Below are 27,348 nucleotides of genomic sequence, written 5' to 3'. Positions count from 1 at the left end.
CCCTGAAACAGGAAGAAAGACCCAACTCACCTGGACAGTTCTACCCCAAGTCTATAAGAACAGCCCAACTCTATTCGGGAACCAACTAGCAAAGGAGCTGGAAGAATGGAGAAGACAGGAGCCAGAGGGAATCCTCCTACAATATGTCGATGATCTGATGCTGGGCACAAGAAGTCGGGATGAATGCATCAGACTCACTGTAAGTCTTTTAAATTTTTTGAGTCTAAATAGATATAAAGTCTCAAAAAAGAAAGCACAAATTGCAAAGGAACTAGTCATCTACCTGGGGCTGGAAATATAAAAGGGACATCGACGGCTCAGTGCAGACAGAGAAGAAGCCATCTGCCGTCTCCCAGAGCCCCACACCGTCAGAGAGATGCAGGCTTTCCTGGGCATGGCAGGATGGTGCAGACTTTGGGTGGCTAATTATGGACTATTAGTCAAACCCTTATATGGAGCACTAAAAGCAGCCCAGGGAGGAGTCGTGGAATGGACAGATGAAACTAGAGCTGCATTTAAACAGCTGAAACAATCCTTGATGTCAGCTCCAGCACTGGGACTGCCAGACTTAACCAAACCTTTTGAACTGTTCACACATGAGCAACAAGGTGTTGCCCTGGGCGTACTGTCACAGACCCTAGGATGCCAGCGCAGGGCTGTGGCTTACTTCTCCAAACAGCTAGACAATGTCAGCCAAGGATGGCCAGGATGTTTGCGAGCTGTGGCTGCGACTGTTGTCCTGATCCAAGAAGCTCGGAAACTCACCCTGGGGCAGTGCATTGTTGTGTATGTACCCCATGCAGTTCAGGCAGTGCTTGAGCAAAAGGAGAGTCACTGGTTGTCCCCTAGCAGAATGCTCAAGTACCAAGCTGTGTTGTTGGAACAGGATGATGTTACCCTGAAAACAACATCCAATGTAAATCCTGCCATGTTTCTGTCCTCAACACTAACTGACAGTGTGCCTGAGCATGATTGCTTACAGACACTAGAGGAGGTCTACGCCAGCAGACCAGACCTGAAGGACACACCCCTTGAGGATCCAGACTGGGAGCTGTACACAGATGGGAGCAGCTTCATGCAGGATGGTAAGCGTTTGACAGGATATGCCGTCACAACGAAAGACGAGGTGATTGAAGCAAAAGCCTTACCAGCAGATGTATCATCCCAGAAAGCAGAACTAATTGCATTAACAAGAGCCCTGGAACTAAGCGAAGGAAAGAAGGTAAATATCTGGACAGATTCTAAATATGCTTTCAGCGTGGTTCATGCCCATGGAGCAATCTGGAAGGAGAGAGGCCTGTTAACTGCTCAGGGCAGTGAAATCAAACACGCAGACCAAATTAATGCACTTCTGCAAAGCATTTGGAAACCAGAAAAGGTGTCTATCATTCATTGCAGAGCTCACCAGAAGGGGAAAACAGCCCCAGAATTGGGAAATCATTTTGCTGATCAGGCAGCAAAAAGGGCTGCAGAAAAAGGCATCCTGCCAGTAATACCACAAAAAGAAATTGACTTGACAGGATTTGCCCCAAAATACCATGAAAAAGACCAGCAGTTAATTAAGTCCCTTAATGCAGAAATTAAAGAAAGTGAATAGGCAGTTACACCCACAAGACAGGTCGTAGTTACAGCCCCAATCCTTAGAGAAATAGCTCTGCAGGAACATGAAGCTACACACTGGGGAGGTGAAAACCTTCTAAAACACTTAAAAAAGGTAATCATAGGGACAGGCATGACCGAAGTCGTGCAATCCATTGTTAGCAAATGTGAAATTTGCAAGCAAAATAATCCTGACACGACTAAGAAAGTGGTGCTAAGGGTAACAAAGGCTGGAGACTTTCCTGGAGATTATTGGCAAATAGATTTTGCTGAGTTACCACCCAGAAAAGGGTACAAATACATACTAGTACTAGTTGACACATTCAGTGGATAGCCTGAGGCATACCCCTGTCGCACAAACACAGCAAGAGAAGTGGTAAAAGCTCTACTTAACCACATAGTTCCAAAATTTGGAGTTCCTCTGAGAATGTCATCAGACAGAGGGACACATTTCATTGCAACCATAGTTAAAGAGGTGTGTCGCACCCTCGGAATTTTTTGGGACTTGCATACCCCCTACAGGCCTCAGGCAAGTAGCAAAGTTGAACGCATGAATGGTACCCTCAAAATGCAAATCAGTAAAATTTGTCAAAAAACATCCATGTCATGGGTTCAAGCTCTGCCTCTGGCTCTCCTAAGAATTCGTATACAACCAAGGCAGAAAGATAACTTAAGCCCTTATGAAATACTGTATAGGAGACCATACCAAGCTCCGCACGTCCCAGGGGACATTCACATAAAAAGGAAAGTTGATTTACGAAAGTATTTAATTGCTTTAAGCTCTACTTTGCAGAAGCCCCAGAAATTTGTTGAGCTATCCAGACCGATCGGACTAGACACACCTGCTCATCAGTTCCAGCCCGGAGACTGGGTCTACGTCAAATGGTGGGACAACGATCCACTGCGAGCTAAGTGGAAAGGACCCTTCGAAGTCCTGCTGACTTCTTTGACTGCAGTCAAAGTTGCCGGGAAAGGACGCTGGTTCCATTACTCCAGAGTGAAGAAAGCATCGATTCCTGGGACAATTGACAAAGCAGAACCGGACACTGATGACGATGATGCGGCTTAGACTGCTTCTTCTGTTCATGTGGTCTGTACAGTCGGTAACTATGATGCGAGTGTAAAATCAAAATTTACATGTGACCCTAGTGCAAAATGTGTCTAAAATCCTTCACAAAACTGACTGCTGGATTTGTACACAAATGCCAGCGATTAATGATAAGGAAAGTGATTGGCCCCTAATTGGCATTCTAATGAACGAGACAAACTTTGGTGAGACTTTCAGAGTCCCAGGGACATAGAAACTAGTTGAGAGAGCCTATTATTCAATACCCCTGAGCAATGTAATTCTCGGTCAAGACGATCAAACTGTTCCCTGTCTGTTTATTAATGTTACAAGAAATGTCACCCTTCCTACCTATTGTGACACCAGCACAGCTACTAAAGGGTTAACCCCAAAGATGGTGATAAAAATGGCAGCACGACCCTGGAGAATAGTCCCTAAACAGGGCTCAGGGTAGTGCTAGATCTGTGAAAATGAGGCCTGGAAAGTTTTACCCCTCAATAAAGACAGGGTCTGCACTTTAAGAGCTGTAATACCAAACATAACCATTCTTGACCGAATTAATGAACAGGAGGAGTGGAGAAGAATCTATCCCAGAAGGGTAAAGAGAACCAATAATCCCCTTGTAAATCGTCCCACACTTTTCCACAGCATAGTCAAGGCTGCAATTCCATCCCTAAGAGTAAGTGAATTAGAAAAAGCAGTTGTCAGCATCTCAACTATCCTTGAAAACCTCCAAGATAAAACCACAAATGCTACTACAGTTTTAAAAAAGGAAGTCCACAGTTTGTCTCGTGTAGTTCTACAAAATAGAATGGCCCTGAATTTAATACTAGCCTCACAGGGAAGCATGTGTAAAGTCATTAACAGTAGTTGTTGTTCCTACATAGACCAAAGTGGAAGAATTGAGAAAGATCTGGCTGCAATTCAGAAGCAAACCAAAATTCTGCATCAGGTAACCCTTGATGATGTCTCATTAAGCCTGGATGATGTTTTCCACAAGCTCACGTCATGGTTGCCAAACTGGACCTGGATGAAACAGCTGTTTTTGTTAGTGATATATGTAGTTAGTGTTTGCATAATCGCTTATTGCATGATCAAATGTTGCAAATGCTGGTCATCTCTTTGGTAAAATTTCAAGTATGGAAAGTAGAAGCGAACAAAATTTTAAGTTTTGTTCATTTCTAAAAGGGAGGACATGATGCCAAAGGGGTTTTTTTGATTTTTCAATTTTCATATTTTGTAGATTTTAGGAACACAGTAGATGTAATGCTGTAGATTTTAGTGAATTAATATTTAGCAGCTTATAGTATAAAGTCCTCCTATCTCTACCCCTGCTCCAGAACAGGCAGCTAAAATCTGCCAGCTATTTAGTCTCTTTCTCAAGGTACCAGATTAAAGAATATCAGAGAGAACATAAACATGGAGCAGTGTGACCCGAAGCCCTGGAGAGCGTCCAAAGAACCTTTGTGTGCTGAAGAAGAGGAGGTGGATGAAGACAGAGGGTCCCAACGACCCCAGCCCCAATTCAACAGGGGTGGGAACTGGGAGGAGACAGAAGTAAAACTAGACATGTAGACAGTAGTAATTGAATAAGTTATATTATAAAAGCTATAGAACTTAGAGCTTGCATGTGTGCGCGTCTATGTATTCCTGGATGAGCGAGGTTGCTCATTAAAGTGCCTGCCCATTATCTTATCTCCTACAAAACTTGGCTCGGAGTCTTTTTTACAGACTTTTACGGCAACAGCAAGAAGGCCAATGGGATCCTGTCCTGTATCAAAAATAGCGTGGCCAGCAGGACCAGGGAAGTGATCCTTCCCCTGTACTCTGCATTGGTGAGGCCACACCTTGAGTATTGTGTTCAGTTCTGGTCCCCTCAGTTCAGGAAAGATACTGAGGGGCTGGAGCGGGTCCAGAGAAGAGCAACAAGGCTGGTGAAGGGACTGGAGTCCTATGGGGAGAGGCTGAGGGAGCTGGGGTTGTTTAGCCTGGAGAAGAGGAGGCTCAGAGGTGACCTCATCACTGTCTATAACTACCTGAAGGGAAGTTATAGCCAGGCGGGGGCTGGTCTCTTCTCCCAGGCACTCAGCAATAGAACAAGGGGGCATGGGCTTAAGCTCTGCCAGGGGAAATTTAAGTTGGATATCAGAAAAAAATTTTTTACAGAGAGAGTAATCAGGCATTGGAATGGGCTGCCCGGAGAGGTGGTGGATTCACCATCCCTAGAGATCTTTAAATGCAGATTGGACGTGGCGCTGGGTGCCATGATCTAGTAAATGAGCTAGAGTTGGACCAAGGGTTGGACTCGATGATCTTGGAGGTCTTTTCCAACCCAATCGATTCTATGATTCTATGATTCTATGATTCTATGATTCTATGATAACTGGGTTTACTGGACTGTGTGGGTTCGATAGCCTGGCACATCGAATCCTCAGAGCTACCGGGCTTTGGTAGATACTGGCGCCCAATGTACGTTGATGCCATCAGAGCATAAGAGTACAGAGGCTGTTGCTATTTGTGGAGTAACTGGAGGGTCTGAAGAATTATCAGTGGTAGAGGCCGAAATGAGCTTAATGGGAGATCAATGGGAAGAGCATCCCATTGTGACAGATCCAGAAGCCCCTTGCATTCTTGGTATGGACTACCTAATGGGAGGACACTTCAAGGACCCGAAGGGGTACCAGTGGGCTTTTGGTGTAGCCACAGTGATCGAAGAGAAGTCCAAACAATTATCTGCCCTTCCTGGCCTCTCAGAAGACCCTTCTGCTGTGGGACTACTCCGAGTCAAAGATCAAGAAGTACCATTAGCCACTGCAACTGTACACAGACGACACTTTCGAATGAATCGAGATGCTGTGATCCCCATCCATGAGATAATCAGAAAGTTGGAGAGTCAAGGGGTGGTCAGTAGAACACATTCACCCTTCAACAGCCCCATCTGGCCTGTACGTAAAACTGATGGAGAATGGAAACTGACTGTGGACTATCGTGGCTTGAATGAAGTCATGCCACCATTGAGTGCTGCTGTGCCACATATGTTGGAGCTCCAGTATGAGCTGGAGTCCAAGGCAGCAAAGTGGTACGCCACTATTGACATCACTAATGCATTTTTCTCCATTCCCTTGGCAGCAGAGTGCAGGCCACAGTTTGCTTTCACCTGGATGGGCGTTCAATACACCTGGAACTGACTGCCCCGGGGGTGGAAGTACAGTCCTACCATTTGTCATGGGCTGATCCAGGCTGCACTAGAGAAGGGTGAGGCCCCGGAACACTGTAACGTTCAGATCTGCTTAATTTTGATGCAAATTGAACTATAGGTTCAAATATTCTCTTGAGCAAAATGAAAACTCAAACAAGTTATCTGTAAATACCAAAAACTGATTTTATTAATTAATTGCTAAAGAGATGCAAAAGGAAAAGAGGAAAAATAAGAAAAGTTAGAAAAAACGCTTAAAAGTACTTTTGAGAAGCAGAGAAAAAGGTTACCACCATGAAAAACTTTTTGCTGTATCAATGTAAGTGAGGGGGGGGAAGGAAAAGAGCAGCTTCTCTCTCTGTTTCTGCCATGATTTGATGTTATCTCTTAGCAGCAGGAGGGTAGGTCTTTTTGAAATGCAGGATGTGCGTTATCATCCCTCGCGCCGACCAGCTGGCTTCTGGTTCAGCTGCAAAAAAGGCTGCCGTTATTTAGCCTTTAAGAGAAAAATACAGTGAAAGGATATACCTCACGCATGCAGTCTCAGTCTTTCTCCAGGCTGGCAGGCTCTCTCTCTCTCGGCAGATGTAAAGCTGGTGGTGTTGGAAGAAAAGTGAGGTGAGCTGAGAGGAGAGGCCAGAAGAAACCGGGCAAGGTTCCCTAGTTTTCTCCTTTCCTCTTGTTCCTCTGATTTCTGAATTCATCTTCAGGTCTCTATAATGCTCTTTCGATAGCTGTACGTGATTTTTGGCACGTAGTCAAATGTAGTCAAGTCCAGATGTTCGGAAACCGATGACAAAGGCAGGATTTTTGGCAGGAAACATTTCCTTGAGAAAGCTTTCGTAGAAGAGCTGACAGGGCGATGTTAGCAGGATGTATTGAGAGGCAGAAAACAATGGAGAAACATATTTTTGGCTTCTTTTTGTATGTTACAAACACATCCAGTACATCAATGACATCATTGTATGGGGAGACACAGCAGAAGAAGTTTTCAGAAAAGGAAAAAGATCATCCAGATTCTCCTCAAGGCCAGTTTTTCCATTAAAAAGAGTAAGGTCAAGGGACCTGCCAAAGAGATCCAATTCCTAGGGGTGTAATGGCAAGATGGACGTCGCCAGATTCCAACCAACGTCATCAATAAGATTGTAGCAATGGCTCCATCAATGAACAAGAAAGACACCCAAGCCTTTCTGGGAGCCATAGGCTTCTGGAAAATGCACATCCCTGAATACAGCCAGATTGTGAGCCCTCTCTACTTTGTGACCCATAAAAAGAACGATTTCCAATGGGGTCCTGAACAACAACAGGCTTTCAGGCAGATCAAGCAAGGAATTGCACATGCCGTGGCTCTGGGACCTGTCAGGATGGGACCAGATGTGAAGAATGTACTTTATTCCACAGCTGGAGATAAAGGTCCCTCCTGGAACCTCTGGCAAAAGGTGCCTGGCGAAACACGAGGGCGACCACTTGGTTTCTGGAGCCAAAGCTACAAAGGCTCTGAGGCCAATTACACCCCTATGGAGAAGGAAATTTTAGCAGCAAATGAAGGCATATGAGCAGCCTCAGAGGTAATTGGTACCGAAGCACAGCTTTTCCTGGCACCTCGACTACCGGTGTTAAGCTGGATGTTCAAGGGAAAAGTGCCCTCTATGCATCATGCCACCGATGCCACGTGGAGCAAATGGATTGCTTTGATTACGCAACATGTTCGAATTGGGAGCTCGAATCGCCCTGGAATTTTAGAAATCATAACCAATTGGCCTGAAGGTGGCAACTTCAGTCTGACAGATGAGGAACAAGAGTCAGTGAGTCGAGCTGACGAAGCTCCGCCATAAAATCAGCTGCCAGATGAAGAGACGCGCTATGCCCTTTTTACCAATGGTTCCTGCCATATTGTAGGGAAGAGCTGGAAGTGGAAAGCAGCTGTGTGGAGTCCCACCCGACAGGTGGCAGAAGCCACCGAAGGAAAAGGCGAATCGAGTCAGTTTGCGGAACTCAAAGCTGTCCAGTTGGCTTTAGACATCACAGAAAGAGAAGGATGGCCAAGGCTCTACTTATACACCAACTCACGGATGATGATAGCCAACTCTCTATGGGGGTGGCTAGACTGAAAATGAATTGGAGGCGTAGAGGGAAACCCATCTGGGCTGATGATTTGTAGCAAGTTATTGCTACCAGAGTAGAGAAACTGATCATGAGAGTCCACCATGTAGATGCCCATGTGCCTAAGGGTCAAGCTAATGAGGAACATGATAATAACAGACAGGCAGACCAAGCTGCACAGGTCGAGGTGTCACAAGTAGACCTAGACTGGCAGCAAAAAGGAGAATTATTCCTAGCTCAATGGGCGCATGATGCTTCAGGCCATCAGGGCCGAGATGCCACCTATAAGTGGACACGAGACTGAGGGGTGGACACTATCTCCCAGGTTATCCACTGTTGGAAGAAATTTGAACTTAGAAGTTTTTGTGCACAGCCCAGGCCATGGAGAGGGAAACGGGGCCTCTGTATCCTTGAGCCTGCTTCAAGAAGAGCAGTAAACAATAGATAGAATGTGGCAGCCGTTAGGAGAAGCAGGTAAACACATTGATACAGAAGGGCATAGTTTTGAGAGAAGCACCAATCCAGCTGGTAGCACGCCCTAGCCATTGACCAATAATATTCCCGTACTATTCGTAGACTGAGAGAATATGCGATATGTGTGTGTGTAATGTAAACAATAAATCAGAACACTGATCATACTCCTATGGAGGTTACATCGTGATTCTCGCGCCGGAACCTGGGGAGCTCAAAAAACCGACATTTCTTTCTTTAATCCACGATTGTGAAACCTGTACCGCTATTAAATAGGCAAAAAGGTTTGAGCCCCTCTGGTATGGCGGACACTGGGACAAATATAGATATGGAGAAGCCTGGCAGGTTGACTACATCACATTGCCACAGACCTGCCAGGGTAAATGCTATGTGCTTAGCATGGTGGAAGCAACTACTGGATGGTTAGAGACATATTTGGTGTCACATACCATAGCCTGGAATACCATTCTAGGCCTTGAGAAGCAGGTCTTGTGGAGGCATGGTACTCCAGATCCTATTGAGTCAGACAATGGGACTCATTTCAGAAATAATCTAGTGACCACTTGGGTACGGGAACATGGTATTGAATGGGTATATCTCATTCCATATCATGCACCCGCTGCTGAGAAAGTTGAAAGGTGCAATGGACTGCTAAAAACAACTCTGAAAGCACTAGGTGGAGGAACTTTCAAGAATTCGGATAAGTATTTAGCCGAAGCCACCTGGTTGGTTAACACTATAGGCTCTGTCAATTGAGCTGGTCCTGCCCAAGCAGAATCCCTCCACACGGTAGATGGAGACAAAGTTCCAGCGATTCATCTGAGAGGCATGTTAGGGAAATCTGTTTGGATTACTCCTCCCTCAGGCCAAGACAAACCCATTTGTGGGATTGTTTTCACTCAGGGGCCCGGAAATACCCGGTGGGTAATGAGAGAGGATGGAGAGATCCAGTGTGTGCCCCAAAGCAACTTAGCCTTGGGGAAAAGCTAATTATGTGCTTTGAGTTGTGTTTTGCAGGAAACCAGATGCCAGATAAGAAAGACCCAAACAAAGCTGATACCGGTATCCCATGATGTCCAACGATAGGACAGCCCCAACCTGTGAACCAGTCCTAAACTTGGAACTGTGACTGTAAACAAGAAGGCAAAGGATCCAAATTGAACTGATGCTGGTGCTGATCCTTGATGACAAGACATTTGCCTCAAAAAGACTACATAAGTACTATACATATATGTATATATGCACGGTGTATAGGCAGGTGTGGGACATAAGTGTTGTGTAGAGGGAAAAAAATGAGTGTGGAATAAGGGATGGAGAATGTGATAGTTTGACCCAGGCTTTTTCCTGGTAACCAGATGTAACTAGTGAGGGGCTTGTCTCCTAGGTATTCCTCACCCATTCTTTCCCTCCCACGGGACAGAGTAGGATATGAGACTAGAGATAGGAAGTTTAGCTCTCTTCGGTTTCCGGTGAGGGTGGAGTGCAGAGGGCTCTCGGCTGCTCTCGGTCCCTTATCAGAGCCACGCAGAAGATAATTGAAAAGACGTGAGTGAGACTCCCCACGTGAGAGAAAGGGGCTAGCTTCCTTCTAAGAGTGGTTGGTGGGATTGTGTTGTACTAGTTTACTCGGTGGGTGGGAGTGTTTTTTTGTACCTATTGCTTTTTGGTTTGCCCCTCTTTTCCCCTTCCCTTTTCCCCTTCCCTTTCCCTTTTCCCTATTGTGGGTGCAAATTATATACATATAATTGTAGACATTTAGAGAATATACATATATTTATATATACTGACTTGGCTCAGCTTCTTTCAAGTTTTTTTTCCTTTCCCCTTTCCTTTTCCCTGCTTTGAGGAGTGGGGGGAGAAGCGGGGGGGGTGGGGGGGGGTGGGGGGGTGGCTTGAGCTGGGGGGCCAGGACGAAACCGAGACAGCCACATTTAACAGTCAACTGTTCAAAGTAGAAGATTAAATGACATGTCCAGAAGTCGCATTTTTATTTTATGAGATATTGTATGGAAAACTGAACACCGATAAACAGCAATATCAACAAAAGTAGATATCTGAGAATCTAATAATGTAAACAGCTAAGCCTTCACATCTGCATCAAATGTGGAATATTTTCAGGAAAATACAAGCCTGCAGCTTGCTTTGTAAATGGTAAAGCTACAGTCCTCTATTGTGTAAAAATGCTCATGAAGCTTGAAGTACACACATAATAGATATTATAATGACACAGATTTCTTCAGTTTTGAATCTATTAATTCAGTTAACAGCGCAGTAATTATAAAAAAGTTGTTCTCTTTGCTTGATGTCTCAGAGTAAGAGGCACTACACATCTCAAGTGTATAGCATCCAAGCTTCCTGAAAGTTCAGTCTTACCTCTTCTTTTATCAGCATTTATTTATCTGGAGTTTACAAGCCCATCTGTTGTGGGGGGTCTCCCTTTCTTAAAGTAAGGTAAGTTAGTGGCGGTCAAGAAGGCAGAGACGACTCAGGCAACAGATCAGAAAGCTTACACCAAGGATAAAAGGACTTTATTCTTAGTTACAACTTTACTTTTATCTACTTTCCCCCACACCGTGTCACCCCAAATTGGTCAGTCAGCTCAGCCAAACATACATGGAAGAATTTTACTACCCGAAAGGTCTCCTGCAGTCTGCAGGTGGTTTCTTCCCCTTTAGGGGTGCACTGCAAACTGCTTTCTTTCAAGAATACACTCTGACCTGCTCCATATCAATTCCTCAAACATTAGGGGGTCCGCAGACCTGCTAACCCCCACAATTCCCCTTCTGTGTAATTGTGCCACAAAAGTAGCAGCCACCGTCTTCTGCAGGGCCCTTGCAGAAGACCACCTGCACCTGATGTTAACAGCAGCACAATTGTCACAACAAACCAACAATCAGGTCTTCACCATAAATAAAAACCTTTCAGTTATAGTCTATCTATAGTCCATCTTTGAAGCAATTTGTTTAGCTCCCTTCATTCATCATTCACTCTTTGGTTCACTGTCTCACTCTCAATTTTTCCTCTTTTTTTTTGTTTGTTTTTTTTCCTTTCAATTCATACAACACATGCTTTCAAAATCTTTACATTCATTACCTTGAATCAGTGACAGAAACTTAATTGCTGCTCTATTCTGTAATGTAGCATATCTAACTCTATTTACTAACAGTATTTGTTAACAGTGCACTGAAAACTATAGATGCAGCATTACTCTGTTTTACTTAACTAGTATCTTAACCTTCTACCAAATTAACACTGCTCTGCTTACTTAACATCTTAACTTTTTAATAAATTAATGTTACTCTGCTTACTTAACTTCTTAACTTTTTAGCAAATTAAAAATCTTATTCTGTTTACTTAACATCTTAATTTTCTTAACAAATTAAAAACATTCCTGTAAGTAATGTCACCGGTGCATTAAAAGACTTAAAAATCTTAACAGAAATATAACCACACCAAACAATATTATTTCTATAAACTGGTTATGTTGCATTAACCTTCTTCATCTATAAGAACAGACCTTAAATATTCTAACTCTTGTAGTTCTTGTGTTACTTGTGGTAAATATGCATAGCTTTGGTCTCAGTTGTTGACATTATTAACAGTGAGGGATTCTAGTAATATGAGTAACATGTCTTAAAAAATTTTGTTCCTTCCGCTATATAAGAAGGACCAACATCCATTTCAATTTGCTTTGGTACTCTTAAAACTGCAAAAGCTCTTTGAAAATGCCTAATAGCATCAGATAAAGATACATCAATTGCCCATTGGTGTTATGGATTTGAATCTGAGGGATCAAATTGAAAACCTAATTTCTTGAACTCTACTGAAATTTTAAGAAAACTTGTTGCATTTGCAAATGTCACTCATGTTCTGCTGACTAATCTGATTCAGTCAGAGGAACTGCTGTCCATGTCCATCGCCAATCTCAACCTGTGGAGACAAAAATAGAAACTTTTCTCCAGATTATTAAATGCTCACAATACTCTATATCTTTTTGACAAGAGTCCAATTAATAGAGGAATTGATTCAGAATAGGATTTCTTGCAGGCTTCTCTGTTGCTCTCTTCTTTGTTCCGAGGGAGATGCTGCAGTCTTGTCTTTTCATGATTTATCTCAGATCTTTGACCTCAGGTGGCTGCATTCTGCTGTGCTGAAGACAAGCTTCAGCTGCCGTGTGTTAAATTCAGTCCGTTCAGCTGATTGCTTTTGCTACGCTGATAACCTTTGAGTCCGTCCAATGGGCCGATGTTCATTTGGACTACAATCCCAGAATGCCTTGCGAGAACTGAAGCATGTGACAGGAAATTTGATGACATGCTGCAAAGCTCTCGGCGCATGGTTGCCGCCCCCCTCCCCCTCCCCTTGGAGGGGGTGCCCGCCATTTTGAAATTGTGCAGCAAAAATTTCCTCGTATTAGCAAAGTTGCAAACCAGCTGCAAATAAACTTCTGCAGTCCCTCAGAGGAAAAAAACTGAGTAACACAGAACCAAAAGAGCAGTTTTCAGCAACTTAGGTCTTTTTGCAGGCTTAGAAGGTAATAAATCTGTCTCTCTTCCCGCGCTTTGTTTTCTTAGCTAGATGGTATTTTCTTATCAGTTCCACAGTCAGAGTTTCAGTGCTAATTAGTACAAGTCCAACTACTAGTGCTAATTTATCGTTGCAGAACAGAAAGCTGTTTCAAAGTTAACTCCTTCTCTCGCTTTCTCCAAAGTGGAGTGAGTTTTCTTAAGCAAAAAAAATTTCTTAGCAATCTTCACATCTTTAACAACTCTGTGGCTTTTTCAACCCTTTAAAACTTCCAGGGTTTGTCAAAGTCTCTACCTTAAAACCGGCTTATATAAAAGCATTTGTCTGTGCACTTCAAACCTTCTTTTTCATGAAGATACTAAGTCCTCCCTTATGTTCCTCTATCCCAAGGTCTGACGATTGGGGGGGAGCAGTGGATTAGTGGCTGACACAGCAGCAGTAAATCAAGTTGCAGTTTCAACTTTAAGAGTTTTTCCAAGTTACTTTTAGTTTCATTTTTAGCAATATCTTTTGAGTTACTTTCAATTTTAGCTGCAGCAATTCTCTTTAAGTTACTTTGGTCCCGTTCTTCTGACTCATTATTTTTCTTATCAGTCTAAAACTGCACCATCAAAGCATCTCTTAAAATCCTTCATGTTGTCAATAAATCAAAAGCCTTTCTCGAGCTTTTAGTAGCTTAACAAACTCAGTTCTAGATCTTGCTTATTTACGACTCTATGAAAGCATCTCTTTAACACGTAGCTCAAACACTGCGAGGCCTTGCATTTTAACAGGTTTTTTTTTCTTTTCCATGAAGATAAAACTAGAACCTCCTCTTTGGATATTGTAAATCACACAGATCGTCGTTCACCACTTCATCGGCACGTCGAGGGGACCGTCGGGGTCACCATTTATTGGTGCACGTCAGGGGTCATCATTTATTGGTCCGTCGGGATCACCATTTATTGGGGTAACCCTTTATTGGGGTAATGTAGATTAGCTTAGCGGCAGTTGAGGAGGCAGAGACAACTCAGGCAACAGTTAGATCAGAAAGCTTACACCGAGGATAAAAGGGACTTTATTCTTAGTTACAACTTTACTTTTATCTACTTTCTCCCACACTGTGTTGAGGCCTATGCCCTGTGAACACAGACACTTTGGAAACAGGTTAATGGAGAAAGATATACAGGTTACCTTTATTAGAAGCTTCTAAGGTGCAAACCACAAAGGTCTGACCCCTCCCTCAGGGGTGTTACAACTTTTACAACTTCTCTAGTAATTTGCATATAAGATATTAATATCCAATCATCATTCTCATTTCTCTTGTGGGCCCACCCACAAGATAAGAAACTTGTGGTTTGAGATAAGCAACTGCCAACCCCCCCAAGCACAGAGAGAAAAGCCTCCCTCCTAACACCAGGGAAAGGGAGGAAAAGAGAGGGGAAAGGAAAAAAAACACTTCAAACTGCATTTATACTAAATCTACATATATTTTCACAGGAAGAAAGAGACAATTAGAAGAGAGTACAAATATACACTCACACAAGTCTACAACAACAAGTTCCCCACCTCAACTTCTTAACGAACACACAAATTCTACTGTCCTAACTACACATTACTTAAGAAGAAGCTTATTCCCCAGGGAGACAAACCCAAGCAGAAAGGAGAGACCCAGAACAACACATTTTACTTTCCTGAGGTACCCTGTGAGCCAGTGGTGGGCCTGGTCCTCTCCATCCCCACTGGGACAGCATCGTGCGTCCTCCCAAGAGGAGGGCTGAGAAGCGACTGACTTAACCACTCCCACACTGGTTCCTACTTCCCTGGAGATGATGTCATAATGTGGTATGGAATACAAAATTAATGGCTAGAAGAGGTCAGCTGTTAGCTCAGCTCAGCTCAAGTAAGCTGACAGCTTCGGCCTAGTCCACACTTCAGGGCCCAAATCTAGGCCCACCTGGGTGAACCCATAACATTCTCCACCCCTTATTCCATACCATATTATGTCACTCATATCTTAGGTTCTCATGCTTAAACACTTATTTTTTCAGGGCTGATTTCCACCCCTCCATAATGTGGCTAAGAGTCCATTAGGATGGGGTAGATATTTCAGATAGAAACAAAGCAGGTCAACTCAGGTTATCTTATCTGATGGTTCATGTCTTTCAGTAGGGTTACCATCCTCTCTTCAGGAGTCTCTAGTTTCCCACTGGGGTTAAAATAGTGTTCACAGTCAGATCCACCCCTTGGCCTCATCCACCTACAGGTGGTCTGAGGCATCATAAGCCCATTGAGCCAGGAACAACCCTCCCCCAGCCAGTCCAGGGTGTGATGTTCTTCATCGGCTCGGTTCTTGGGCACATCAACACTCACACGATGGGTTTTCAAAGATTCAACTCAAACGGCAGTGTCCCACCGCACATCAATAGCTTACACAGGCTTCTCTTCATGTCTTTCTCCTCGGTCACACAAAAGTACTACAGTTCACCATGTGACCCATCCCCCTTAGCAGCAGTCCTAACAGCTTTGGCATCCTCGGAAGCAGCCCCGACAGCAGCACAAGCAAGCAGCAGAGGCAGAAGCAGCCCCAACGGCTCGCCAGCCCTGGCTCACTCGCAGCCCTGGCTTGGCTTGCGGCCTCTCACGGCTCACAGCCTCTCATGGCTCGTGGCCTCTCACGGCTCGTGGCCTCTCACAGCTCACAGCCTCTCACGGCTCGTGGCCTCTCATGGCTCGTGGCCTCTCACGGCTCGTGGCCTCTCATGGCTCGTGGCCTCTCACAGCTCACAGCCTCTCACGGCTCGTGGCCTCTCACAGCTCACAGCCTCTCACGGCTCGCAGCCTCCCCCGGCTTGCTCGCAGCCCTGGCGGCAGCCCCACCAGCGACAGCTCTGGCTCCTGCGGGTCGCTCAGCACTGTGGGCGCTGGTTCCGGGCGCCGCATCTGTCGGGTTCTCTGCAGGGGGTTCCGCAGCACCTCTTTTCCCTGTTCACTGGGGTCTCACAATGGCAAGCACACTTCACAACTGTGGATAACCTTAAGAATAGTGTTCACGATTAAATCCACCCCTCGACTTTATCCACCTACAGGTGGCCTGAGGCACCATGGGCCCATTGAGCCAGGAACACCTCCTCCCCATGCCAGTCCAGGTGAGATGCTCCTCATCAGCTTGGCTCCTGGGCACATCAGCATTCACATGATGAGTCCTCAGGGATTCAAATCAAACAGCCATGTCTTGCCACACACGAACAGCTTACATGGGCCTCTCTTTTCTGCAGTGGCTACATTCACAGCAGGCACCAGTCGAGCTGTTTGAACTCACAAAGACAGTGAAACAGTGAAAACGAGCATTCAACAGCAAGGGAGAGTTGTTTACATTTTCTGTTCTGGATGTACTTAAACAAGGCACTTATCAATCTATGTTTCTACAACAATCCTCCCGGGAAGCCTGCTAAGATTCTGGGACACCTGCCAAGGTCCTCCGTCGCTCCCGGGTTTCGGCACCAAAAGAATGTTATAGTTTGAGCTGGCAAAATGCCAACTGCCTGGTACCCAGTCAAAAAGTCCACTCCCAGAGCAGGAGAGTGAGGGAAAACAGCAGAAACGAGGCTTTAAACACAGTGAGGTTTTTATATTTATACAGAGAAGAGGAGAGCTTAACACAGAATATGAAATAGCACATAGTGACAGGAAACAACAACAGGCTCACCGAGGTCGCCCCAGCTAACAGGTGAAACTCCAAACCAACCAAACCCCCTCCCCAGAGGAAACCTCCCAGCAAGAGGGAAAGAGGAATTAACAGGAATGTGCTCACGTCCCCAGCTAAGCAGACGTGCCGACCGGCAGGAGGGCCTGATATCAGCAGTCAGGGAGCGGGAACCGTCCTGGTCAGAAGCATGGACCGAAGAGCCCAGAGACTCCTCCCACCTTGCTTGTTATACTCCCCGACACTTCCTGATGATGTCAGATGATATGAAATACCTCTATGGCTGCTTAAGTCAGATGATGCCTGTCCCCTCTAATCTGTGTCACAACCTTTGAGGCCTGCTAAAAACTGAGGCCTAAATGGGGACCTATGCTGACTAAAGCCAAAACTACTACAACGGCCTTCAGAACTGCCCCCTTCCAGGGGCTGTTAGGCCTTCTTCTTATGTTTTGTCTTCTGTTATCTGCAGGTGGCTTCTCACAAACACCATGGCCTTGGCAGAGCCTGAGAAAGCACCCAATCTTGTGGGAAAGACATTTAATAACTGCATTTAGGATTTGAGCAGCCTAGAAGAACTTATGTGATTCTAAAATCCACCAAAAATACATTAAATCCTTAGGCATCAGTGTCATCCCACAATTGGTCAGTCAGCTCAGCCAAACATACATGGAAGAATTCTACTGGCTAAAAGGTCTCCTGCATTCTGCAGGTGGTTTCTTCCCCTTTAGGGACGCACTGCAAACTGCTTTCTTTCAAGAATACACTCTGACCTGCTCCATATCAATTCCTCAAACATTAGGGGGTCTGCAGACCTGCTGAGTTAACCCCCACAATCTTTAACCTTGCCTCAAAGTCTAAGGTTAATTAGAAAATCCATTTTTCCAATATGCACCATAACTCTCTTCAACCAAATTTCAGAGTTTTAAAATAGCTCCAGAATTACAAGTCTAGATGATCTGTTTTAAAATCCTTATAAATCCTCTGAATTAAGAGGATTAATTTTGTCCCTAAAGGTAGCAACTGGACCAGAAATGCAATTTCTTTGGTGTGTTGAATTCAGGACCAACATTACAACTTACTTTTGCAAAGCTTCAAAATTATTCTTGACTACATACCAGTACAGGACACTCACAGTCAGATCCTTGTAAATATTAATCTAATTTTCACTTTTCTCACATTTCAAAAAAAACCCTACTGCAAAACTAGTACACTGTAGTGCTTGTAAAACTACATTTTCAGAGCTGTGCTGATCTCATTTACTAAGATGTAGAAAAAGGAATAAAAAGAAAGTCTTGTAAATCACTTAAAATCTGTCTATTAAAAAAGCTAACACTTTGACACAGGTGCATGCTTTTGTGTAACACATCTTCATATAGAGTGATATTCTTCTTGAACCACATTTGATTTTTTTACACATACAGTATACTTTGTATCATACAAATCTATCAGCTCTTTGATTCACTACTAATCTCTCTATGTTGTGGCTGTAGGCCATGTTTGGCAGATACTGTTTCACTTCTACTGAAAAATATCCCAGCACACTGACCTCCTGGTAACACACATTGGTTGCTTTTGCTAGAAATAAGAAAAAACGCCCAAGTCTCTCTGATACTGAAAAAATTCTTAGATAGATTTTAGAGATGTGTAAAAATATTAAATGTACTGCTGCAAAAGGACTAGATGCTTCATCAAGCCTGAAAACCATGCCTCTGTCTGTCAGGAGCTACTACACTCTTCTGAAGTTAATTTTGAATTTACACAAGAGATATATGACCAACTATAAGAGCTTTAATTCATCCTTATTGCATTAAAAACAGCTGTACTCCTGCTTCAGCTGGCAAAACATGGTCTGCTGCCCAATTTCTGGACTAGTGCCAATCCCATACTACCAGCATAAACTAGAGAGCATATGCAGGGGATGATTCTGCTGGCAGATGAAACAGAAACAAATCATAGAATCATAGAATCAATTGGGTTGGAAAAGACCTCTGAGATCATCAAGTCCAACCCTTGGTCCAACTCCAGTCCCTTTACCAGATCATGGCACTCAGTGCCACATCCAATCTCAGTTTAAAAACCTCCAGGGATGGTGAATCCACCACCTCTCTGGGCAGCCCATTCCAATGCCTGATTACTCTCTGGAAAGAATTTTTTCTGATATCCAACTTAAATTTCCCCTGGCAGAGCTTGAGCCTGTGCCCCCTTGTCCTGTTGCTGAGTGCCTGGGAGAAGAGACCAACCCCCACCTGGCTGGAACTTCCCTTCAGGTAGTTCCAGACAGTGATGAGGTCACCTCTGAGCCTCCTCTTCTCCAGGCTAAACACCCCCAGCTCCCTCAGCCTCTCCCCACAGCACTTGTACTCCAGTCCCTTCTCCAGCCTCGTTGCTCTTCTCTGGCCCCGCTCCAGCCCCTCAATCTCTTTCCTGAACTGAGGGGCCCAGAACTGAACACAACACTCAAGGTGTGGCCTCACCAACGCAGAGTACAGGGGAAGGATCACTTCCCTGGTCCTGCTGGCCACGCTATTTTTGATACAGGCCAGGATCCCATTGGCCTTCTTGGCCACCTGGGCACACTGTTGGCTCATCGAAATCTAAAGCATTTCAACAGATCTGTCCTGGTTTGGCCATACTTTCAGGATTACAAACCTTTTTCAGAAATGTAAACAAATATAGTTACAAGAAATTATAAAAAAGAACAGAGAAGTGTTGATTTTCCAAACATTCTTTATTGTAAGAGAGTTCTGGTAAGTAAAGGGTTTATTTTCTTTCTCCAGTTTGTATTTTTGTGCTTTGAAAAAATTCATAATCTTGACTGCTGATCTGTGTGGAGACCTCAAAACCCCATTTGTCAGATCCTTATTCAAAACAGAAACCCCGAAGGATTGGTCACCTGCTTGGAATTGCTCCCATACATTTGTGTTTAAAGAATCGGAAACAACTTTTCTATCAGCTGAGAAATCAGACACTGAACATGGAAATGGGTTTTCTTGAAAAGAAATTACCTCGCTCCCCTCAAATATTGCTTTGCTTATTTCCAAAATAATTTGTCAGTTTATACAGAAATGTTCTTATTCATCTAATTTTTTATTTTGTTAAGGAATAACAGAAATAAAACTTGTGAGAAAAAAATGTAGAATTTTGGCATTTTATAATTAGACGGTTAGAAATCACATGTAACTTAACCAGAAATAAGAACATTTCATTACCAGGATTATTGTGGTTTAACCCAGCAGGCAGCTAATCACTAAACAGCTGCTTGCTCTCTCCCTCCCCAGTGGGTATCCACAACAAGGATATGTAGATACAACTATCCCTTTCTGTACAAAACCTTTGGTAACAAAGACTCCAGTTCCAGCAGACACCACGGAACTTCAGTCTTCAGTAATACTAAACCCTAGTATAGTAAACAGAACTTCCTCTGGACTAAACCCATGTTGACTCTGATAGTTATGTGAATTTACTTTTGTTTGCTTTTGCTCAACAGTCAGTAATTCCAGATATTTGGAAGTAAGTCCAAGATATACATTTGTTTACTAAAATAATTTATGAATATAGCTTTAAATATTTTTCAGTAGTGTTTCAAGGACATCTTAATCAGAGACGATTTTGTCTTGGGAGCTTTCAGGAATATATCAGAGGGTCCTCTAAAAAAATATTTTAAAATTGCATTTTTCTTAAATAAAATACAGAAGAATAATTTTACAGCAGCAAGTTATCTGCACTGTTGTTTTAAGCAAACCTAAACTCTAAAGCATATTCTTTCATATTGATACTGCTATAAAACCATCATTTGATGTATTTACTGCTATAAAACCATCATTTGATGAATTTACAGCAAAAGGAGTAGGTTAAATCCCACTGAGCTCTGACAGACATACCAAAAATCAAATATATATGTTTTTACATAAATTTTGATAATCAAAGATAAGTTAAAAATGTAAGTACATTACAAATTTTATGCTGGCTACGAACATTTCAATTTCTATTGCTTACAAGAACATCCTACTCATTTAAATTCAAGCACTACTTTTACTTTTGAAAAGATGACAGCCATCTTATAGGGGGGAAATTAATTAAAAAAATTTATATCTGGCTACTACCAGCTCTGATTTGGATGTTAAATACCATTCTAAAGTATCCAAGTATTAGATATTTATGCCAGTGAAGTGACATAGAAGGCCAAACCACATTTGCAAAGCAGCCACGTCCCAGTAAAAATCACTAGTTATCTCCTACGGTACCCCTGGTCATTCCTGAGAAAGGGAACGGGAAACGAGGTCTCAGCCATGGCAGCCCCTCACCCCCAGAGGGAAGCTCTCCCCCACCTCCAGCAACGACTCAAGGCCAGAAAACCCTGTGGGAAACACGCTAGGCATCACGGGCTGCCGCCTTTGGCTCAGCAGCCACCACCTCACCCCACCAGAGGCCAGAAAGGGCAATGGGGAGGGTTTCCCCCAAGTGACTTCACTGCTTCCTGGAGGAGCTGCCGCCTGACTAAGGCCTGGCCCTCCACCTCACTCGCACTTGCAGCAGAGTTTGAGGTCCAACCAGGGCATGAAACTGTACGTGTAGGCACCGCAGCGCCACCACAGGGCACACAGCATGGCGCCAGGCAAGCAGCGCCCACTCCTTCACATCTGTCCTGGGCAAAGATCTGTCTCAAGTCGCTCCTGCACAATCGGCCCGGTTAATCCCTGTTCCAGACATGCAGCTGTATTTGCATGCAGAACCACCATTGGCTGGTGGCCAAAACTCAGGGCCCTGCTGGAGCTTGGAGCTCCACAGACTGTCATAACAGGTAGTACTCCACACATGAGATCAAATATCTCTTAGAAGGCTAAATTTAAAAAAAGAAAAAAAAGACATTTTAAAGTAGCAGATACCAACTTTACATTATGTAACATAACATTGCTATGCACTGGGCACATACAAAGGCAGAATTGCAATCCGTTTTTTAAAAATTTTAAAGATTTAGTTTTAGAATGAAGATTGACAAAGGTATTTAAATAAAGTAGAACAAAGTAAAAGTCATCCTATCAATCCCATCAGAGTGCTGAACTGACTGACCAAGAGGGCTTCCTCACTTTCTGCCCACCATACATCTGAGGCACAATCTGGTCACTTCCTAGAGCCAGGGAAGGATGCCCAGGGAAATATGGACTGACCAGCTTTTCCTGCACATGTTAACAGCTAGGCAGGGAGCAGCTTTCACCCACCTAAGGAGAAAAGGCAACTCAAAAGGACCATGAGAATATTTTTAATGCCAACAGAGTTGCTATCAATAAAACTGGACTCAAGTGCACCTGGGACTCTGTTCTTCAACAGCTTACAATATCCTATGCTTGACTAGATCTTCATATGCTACATATAAATTCATGATATATTTGCCCCATAAAAGGGAGAGTTGGAGGCACTGGAAAACTTGTACTCCCTGGGTGCATATTTATATATGTAAATATACACATATATCTAAAAGATGCTACATGCCCCTTATGTGTTTTATTAAACAATCAAAAAAGGCAAGATCTGGGTTTAGCCAGGTGGGCCTAAACTTAGGTTTTAAAAGTTCAGCTAGGCCTAGGATTGTCAGCTGATTTGAGCTGGGCTGAGCTAGCTAACACCTGACTTCTTCTAGCCAATAATATTTTATTCCATACCATATTGCATCATCTCAAAAGGGGTAAGAGCTGGTGTATGGGTGTGGCTTAGTTCAGTTGCTTCACAGCTGTGGTCCCAGCAAGACACTCTGCTGTCCCAGGAGGGATGGGGAGGCCCAAGCCCAGAGCACCGGCATAACATCATGTTATCTGAGGGAAGTAAAATGTTTGTTCTTAGCTTTTCTCTCTGCTTAAGTCTGTCTCTGAAGAATTGACTTCTCTAGAATGATTTATAGTTAAAATGGTAGAATTCTTGTTTACTGGGAAGTGGGAAGTTATTTCTTGTTATACATAACTTGTGTAAGTGTGTGTTATATTGTAGTTTACTCTTAATTCTCTCTTTTCTGTACAAATACATGTAGTTAGTTTCAGCATAAACCTGCTTTGGAAGTTTTTTTTTCCCCTTAGCTGGTTGGGGGGAGGAGGAACCCTTTTCACTCTGTCTTGGACAGTTGGTGTTTTGCCAGCTCAACCCAGGACAAGAGTTTAAAAAAATGAGCTAGAAGCAGAAGTTGAACCCCACTTCCTTGACAATTCTACATTCAGGAGCAATCCAAACACCATCATGAGCTCACCTTTCCAAAACTGCCTGTGTCTACTGATGCTGAAGACTGTTAGTACCTCAGGTGATCCACTTCATAGGAGTACATCAATAGCCCAGAGCTGAAACCTGTTAACATTTCTGTCCACTTTTAAATAGTACTTGGCCCTGGTAACAAGGAGACATGAATTATGCTTTGTGGCATCATATGCAACTGCAGCTTGAGATGTACAGTCTGGTTACTGATGTGGTCTGCATGATTTACAACAAACCTAACAAAAGGAAATATTTAGAAATAATGAGCATTTAGGGTGTGTGGGGTGGGGGCAAAAACTCTTCCGATGCCACATTCTACCATCAGTTGTCTGTAAAATGAACAAAAAAAATCTAGCAAAGAAAACAATCATTCAGCAATTGATCTACAAAAATTAACTAACTACATTATGTGTTGGTACCTAGGTGTAAGCTTACATAAATTAGCCCATATGTAAATTAAGTCACATTTGGGCAGGGTGATAGCAAAAACATTTATCAATCAACTTCATAGAATGAGATTTTAAAAAGTGATATGCTAACACAACCTGGATTATGCGCTATGACCCATCCAAGCCTTACTTGGTGTTCTTATGAGCAAGGTACTTTATTATGACAAAGGCCTCCAAATTATTCTGTACACATAAGTTTAGAACCTGTTAAGAGATATCAAGTAAGAGTAATGTTATGAGCTCCTTGGTCACTGTTCTTTCTCAGTCTCTCTTCTCTGCTAAGCCACCTACTTTCAGAAAACTTGTATCTTTAATACTATTCCTGATCTGCAATTTTAGTTAAAATCTGCCAATGAAGTCAAAAGTTTTTGGGAAAACAAGATCAAACATGACAGCACATATCTTTCCTAGGAAACCAGCTTTAAAAAAAATCATAAGCAGCTAGTATTTGGGAATTGATTTTTGGGTGAATAGAGAAAGCAAACCTCAAGTCACTGCCAAACTCCTAAATTTGGATCTGAACTCTTGCCAAAAGTTTGTAATTTTGAGCCAGACCCACCAAAGCAATGAAACAAACACGATTATTCATTTTCTGTCTCAAAGCCTTGCAAATATTTTTCCAGTAACAGGAACTGAGCAATGATATACTCCAAACTGAAATAAAAGGGAAATAAAAGGAAATGGCACAGTAAGTCAGAATAAGCCTCAGCCTTTGGCTGGCTCAAAGTGTTTTCCTGCCATCTTCTGGACTTTCTTGGCAATGTCAAGGAAGAAAGGTAGCAATTCACAACTGAAATTTTGAATTTCAGCAGCTATGTGCTTTAATGAGAAAACAACATGCATGTTTACCACAGTATATGTATACTGTAGCTCCTAAAAGCAAGACTGTCACATTGTCTTGGTTTTATTGACAATGTGTGCCAGGAGGTGGGACCTCCGATGGAAGAGAAACTCCTCCCTCTAAATGGCAAACAAAAAAAAAATTGGGATTATGAGGCATTTGAGTGGAATATGAAAATAAATAACAATTTTACTAAAGACAGAGAACAAAGCAGAACAAAGCAACAACCAAAAAATAACAGAGAAAATGTCACCTAAGACTACTCCTTTAGTTCTGTGTCACCGAGGCGGCGGCGTGGTCCCGGCTCGGTCCCGTGGTCACAATGTAGCCGGGGCAAAGCCACGGCCACACGAGTAGACGACACGTGAAGAAGTTCACAAAGGCGAGCTCCCGAGCCCCCCCCAGTGCAGCTGCAGCGGTGGCGGGGCAGCGCAGAGGTGGTGCGGACAAAGAGCGGCGTCAGCGGTGGTGGGAGCGGCGACTCTGGGCAGGGACGCCAGCGACTGCAGGGGCGGCAGTCAGCAATGGCAGCTGCCAATGACGGGAAAGCGGCAGCTGGCGAGCACAGCCCTGAAGCAATGCAGGATCTGCGAAGCAGGAGCGCGAAGCAGATCTGGACGGTGGTGGCGGGGCAGCCCCCAGGCGGCGCAGGGCAGTGAAGCAGGTCTCCCGCAGTGGCTGGAGAGTCCTTCTCAACTGCAGTCTCAGGATACAGAGAAAGGGAGCTCCCATTGTGCCAGCAGTTTTATTATCTTAAGTTCTTGCAGGATTTGCCCTGGTGGAAGCCCTCCTCCCTCCCCACCCCTGGTGGGGAGTTCCCCCGTGCTTCTCCAAAAAAACCACATGATAGTATGGAGAAATTTAGCAAAGTAACGAAAGAAAAGTTAGTAAGGGAAATAGTATCTCAGGAAGCGAGCACAGTCAGGGCAGAACAGCAAGATATGATTTTACCCATACAGAGGATGAAGAGGAAATACATAATCCTCCTGACATTACAACACATTCTGAAAGAAATCATTACCTTTCAATGAGAACTTGAAAAGTTGAAGCACTGTCAGACTTCAACCTGACAGTTACATAGAACACAATGTAATAAATATTACTCCCACCAAAGAAAGCAAAAGGGGTATAATTTATATTTGTCTATGGAAGAACTGAATATGCCATTTGCAAATGAAGACATTTGGTTCCATAAGTAGGTGTATTTGACATTTACTGCTTTTATGGGTTTAGCTAGGCAGGCTTAAATTTAGGCATTAGATTTCAGACTAGGCCTGAGACTATCAGCTGACTTGAGCTAGGCTGGGCTAGCTGACAGCTGACTTCTGGCCAATAGTATTCCATACCATATTTCGACATCATCTCAAAGTGTAGGAGCAGGTGTGGGAGTGGCTTAGTGTGGTAGTTTTGGCTTTGGTTTTGGTATAGGTCCCATTTAGGCCTCAGTTTTTAGCAGGCCTCAAAGGACGTAACACAGATTAGAAGGGACAAACATCACCTGACTTAAGCAGCCAAAGAGGTATTTCATATCATCTGACATCATCAGGAAGTGTCAAGGGGTATAATAAGAGAGGGAGGAGGAGTTTCTTTCGGTCCCTGCTCCTGACCAGGAGAGGATCCTGCTGCCCTGATTCCGTGCTGTTGTTTATCTAGGGAGGTGAACATTTTCCTGTTAATTTCTCTTTCTCTTGCTGGGAGGTTTCTTGGGACGAGTTTTTAGGAGGTTTTCTGGGATTTGGGTGGTTTGGAATCTGGGTTATTAGCTGGGCGATTTGGGTAGAGGTGTTGTTATTTCTTTCCTGTATGTGTTATATTTTGATTTAAGTTTTCTTATTTTCTGTGTAACTATAAAACCCATGCCATTTCAAAACTTCATTTCTGTTTTTTTTCCCCTCACTCCTCTTCTCTGGGAGTGGACTCTCTGACTGTGTACTAGGCAGTTGGCGTTTTGCCAGCTCAAACCATAACACTTAGTTCCATCATGTCTGCAGTGGAGACAGGACACGCTACAGCTGTCCTGCTGTGCTGGGCCTTGCTCCTGCTGCCTCTACTTCACATTTTGTTTTAGTTCAGGAAAGTAGAAATATTTTATTGTTATTTTCCTCTCTTTTGCCTTGCTGGGTGTCTTTTGGGATGCTTTATGAATCTAGAGTAATGAAATCTGGTTTTGGCAGGAGGTAGAAAATTGTTGTTATATCTAACTTGTGTAAGTGTATTATATTGTAGTTTTCTTTTATCTTTTCTGTATAAATATATATAATTAGTTTGGGTTTAAACCTGTGTTGAATTTCTAGGTTTTTTCCTTTCTCCCTTTTCTCAGTTGGGGGGAGAGAAACTTTGACTCTGTATTGGGCAGTTGGCATTTTGCCAGCTCAACTCAAGATAGATAATTGGTGGAGAATGCGGGCACTGACCAAGGACCTTGGCAGGTGTCCTGGGAGCTTGGCAGGGTTCCTGGGAGCATTGTTATAGAAACATACCTTGCAATCTGCACTGTTTTGGTACATCCAGAACAAAAAAAACATAAACAATGTTTTCTTGCTGCTGGATGCTTGTTTCAACCGTTTTACTGACTGTCTTTGTGAGTTCAGACAGCTCCAATTGTATCTGCTGTGAATGTAGCCACTCCAGGGAGAGGCTTTACAGACCAAGAGACCAGTCTTTCTCTCATGCCCCACCTCGACGGAGAGCAAACCCCAAGCGTGAGTCACAAGGTGAACTGTGGTCCTTCATACATGACCAGGGGTAAAACATGAGGAAGTGGGACAGTGAATCTACTTCTGTGCTTGAGGCCCAGGTACGGAAATCAAAACGAAAGAAAGCTGGTAAAAAAGCTGTCCACGTAATTGAAGCAGAGATCCCAGAAAAGAGTCAAGAACAGCAATAAGGCTGCCCTGCCTCCAGCCAGGAGGAGGAGGACAACCAAGTCTATTGGACATTGCTGAACCAGAGGAGTGGCCAAGGCTTCACCTCTACACTGACTTGTGGATGATAGCCAGTGCCCTGCAGGGGCGGCTAGACAGATGAAAAAAGACTAATTGGAAGCATGTAGAGGCCCATGTGGGCTGTTGATGTATGGCAGGACACTGCCGCCTAAGTAGAATCTGTGAAGGTTTGTCATGTGGATGCTCATGTGCCCAAAGGCCGAGCTAATGAGGAACATCATACCTGGAC

At 43.6% G+C, this 27,348-nt stretch overlaps 1 long non-coding RNA gene across 1 annotated transcript; it reads right to left on the bottom strand.

The window, feature by feature from the left end:
* Positions 1 to 22,201: 22,201 nt before the first annotated feature.
* LOC139685190 (uncharacterized) lies at positions 22,202 to 24,694 on the bottom strand. The gene is made up of 3 exons (XR_011700055.1): positions 24,428 to 24,694; positions 22,883 to 23,016; positions 22,202 to 22,457 (listed from the first exon to the last, which is right to left on the bottom strand). It is a non-coding gene; the product is annotated as an uncharacterized lncRNA (long non-coding RNA).
* Positions 24,695 to 27,348: the final 2,654 nt, after the last annotated feature.

This window comes from Pithys albifrons, unplaced genomic scaffold, assembly GCF_047495875.1.
Source record: "Pithys albifrons albifrons isolate INPA30051 unplaced genomic scaffold, PitAlb_v1 scaffold_43, whole genome shotgun sequence".
Lineage (NCBI taxonomy): Eukaryota > Metazoa > Chordata > Aves > Passeriformes > Thamnophilidae > Pithys > Pithys albifrons.
Note: the sequence above shows the minus strand (reverse complement) of the source record. Positions and strands in the feature narration are given on the sequence as shown.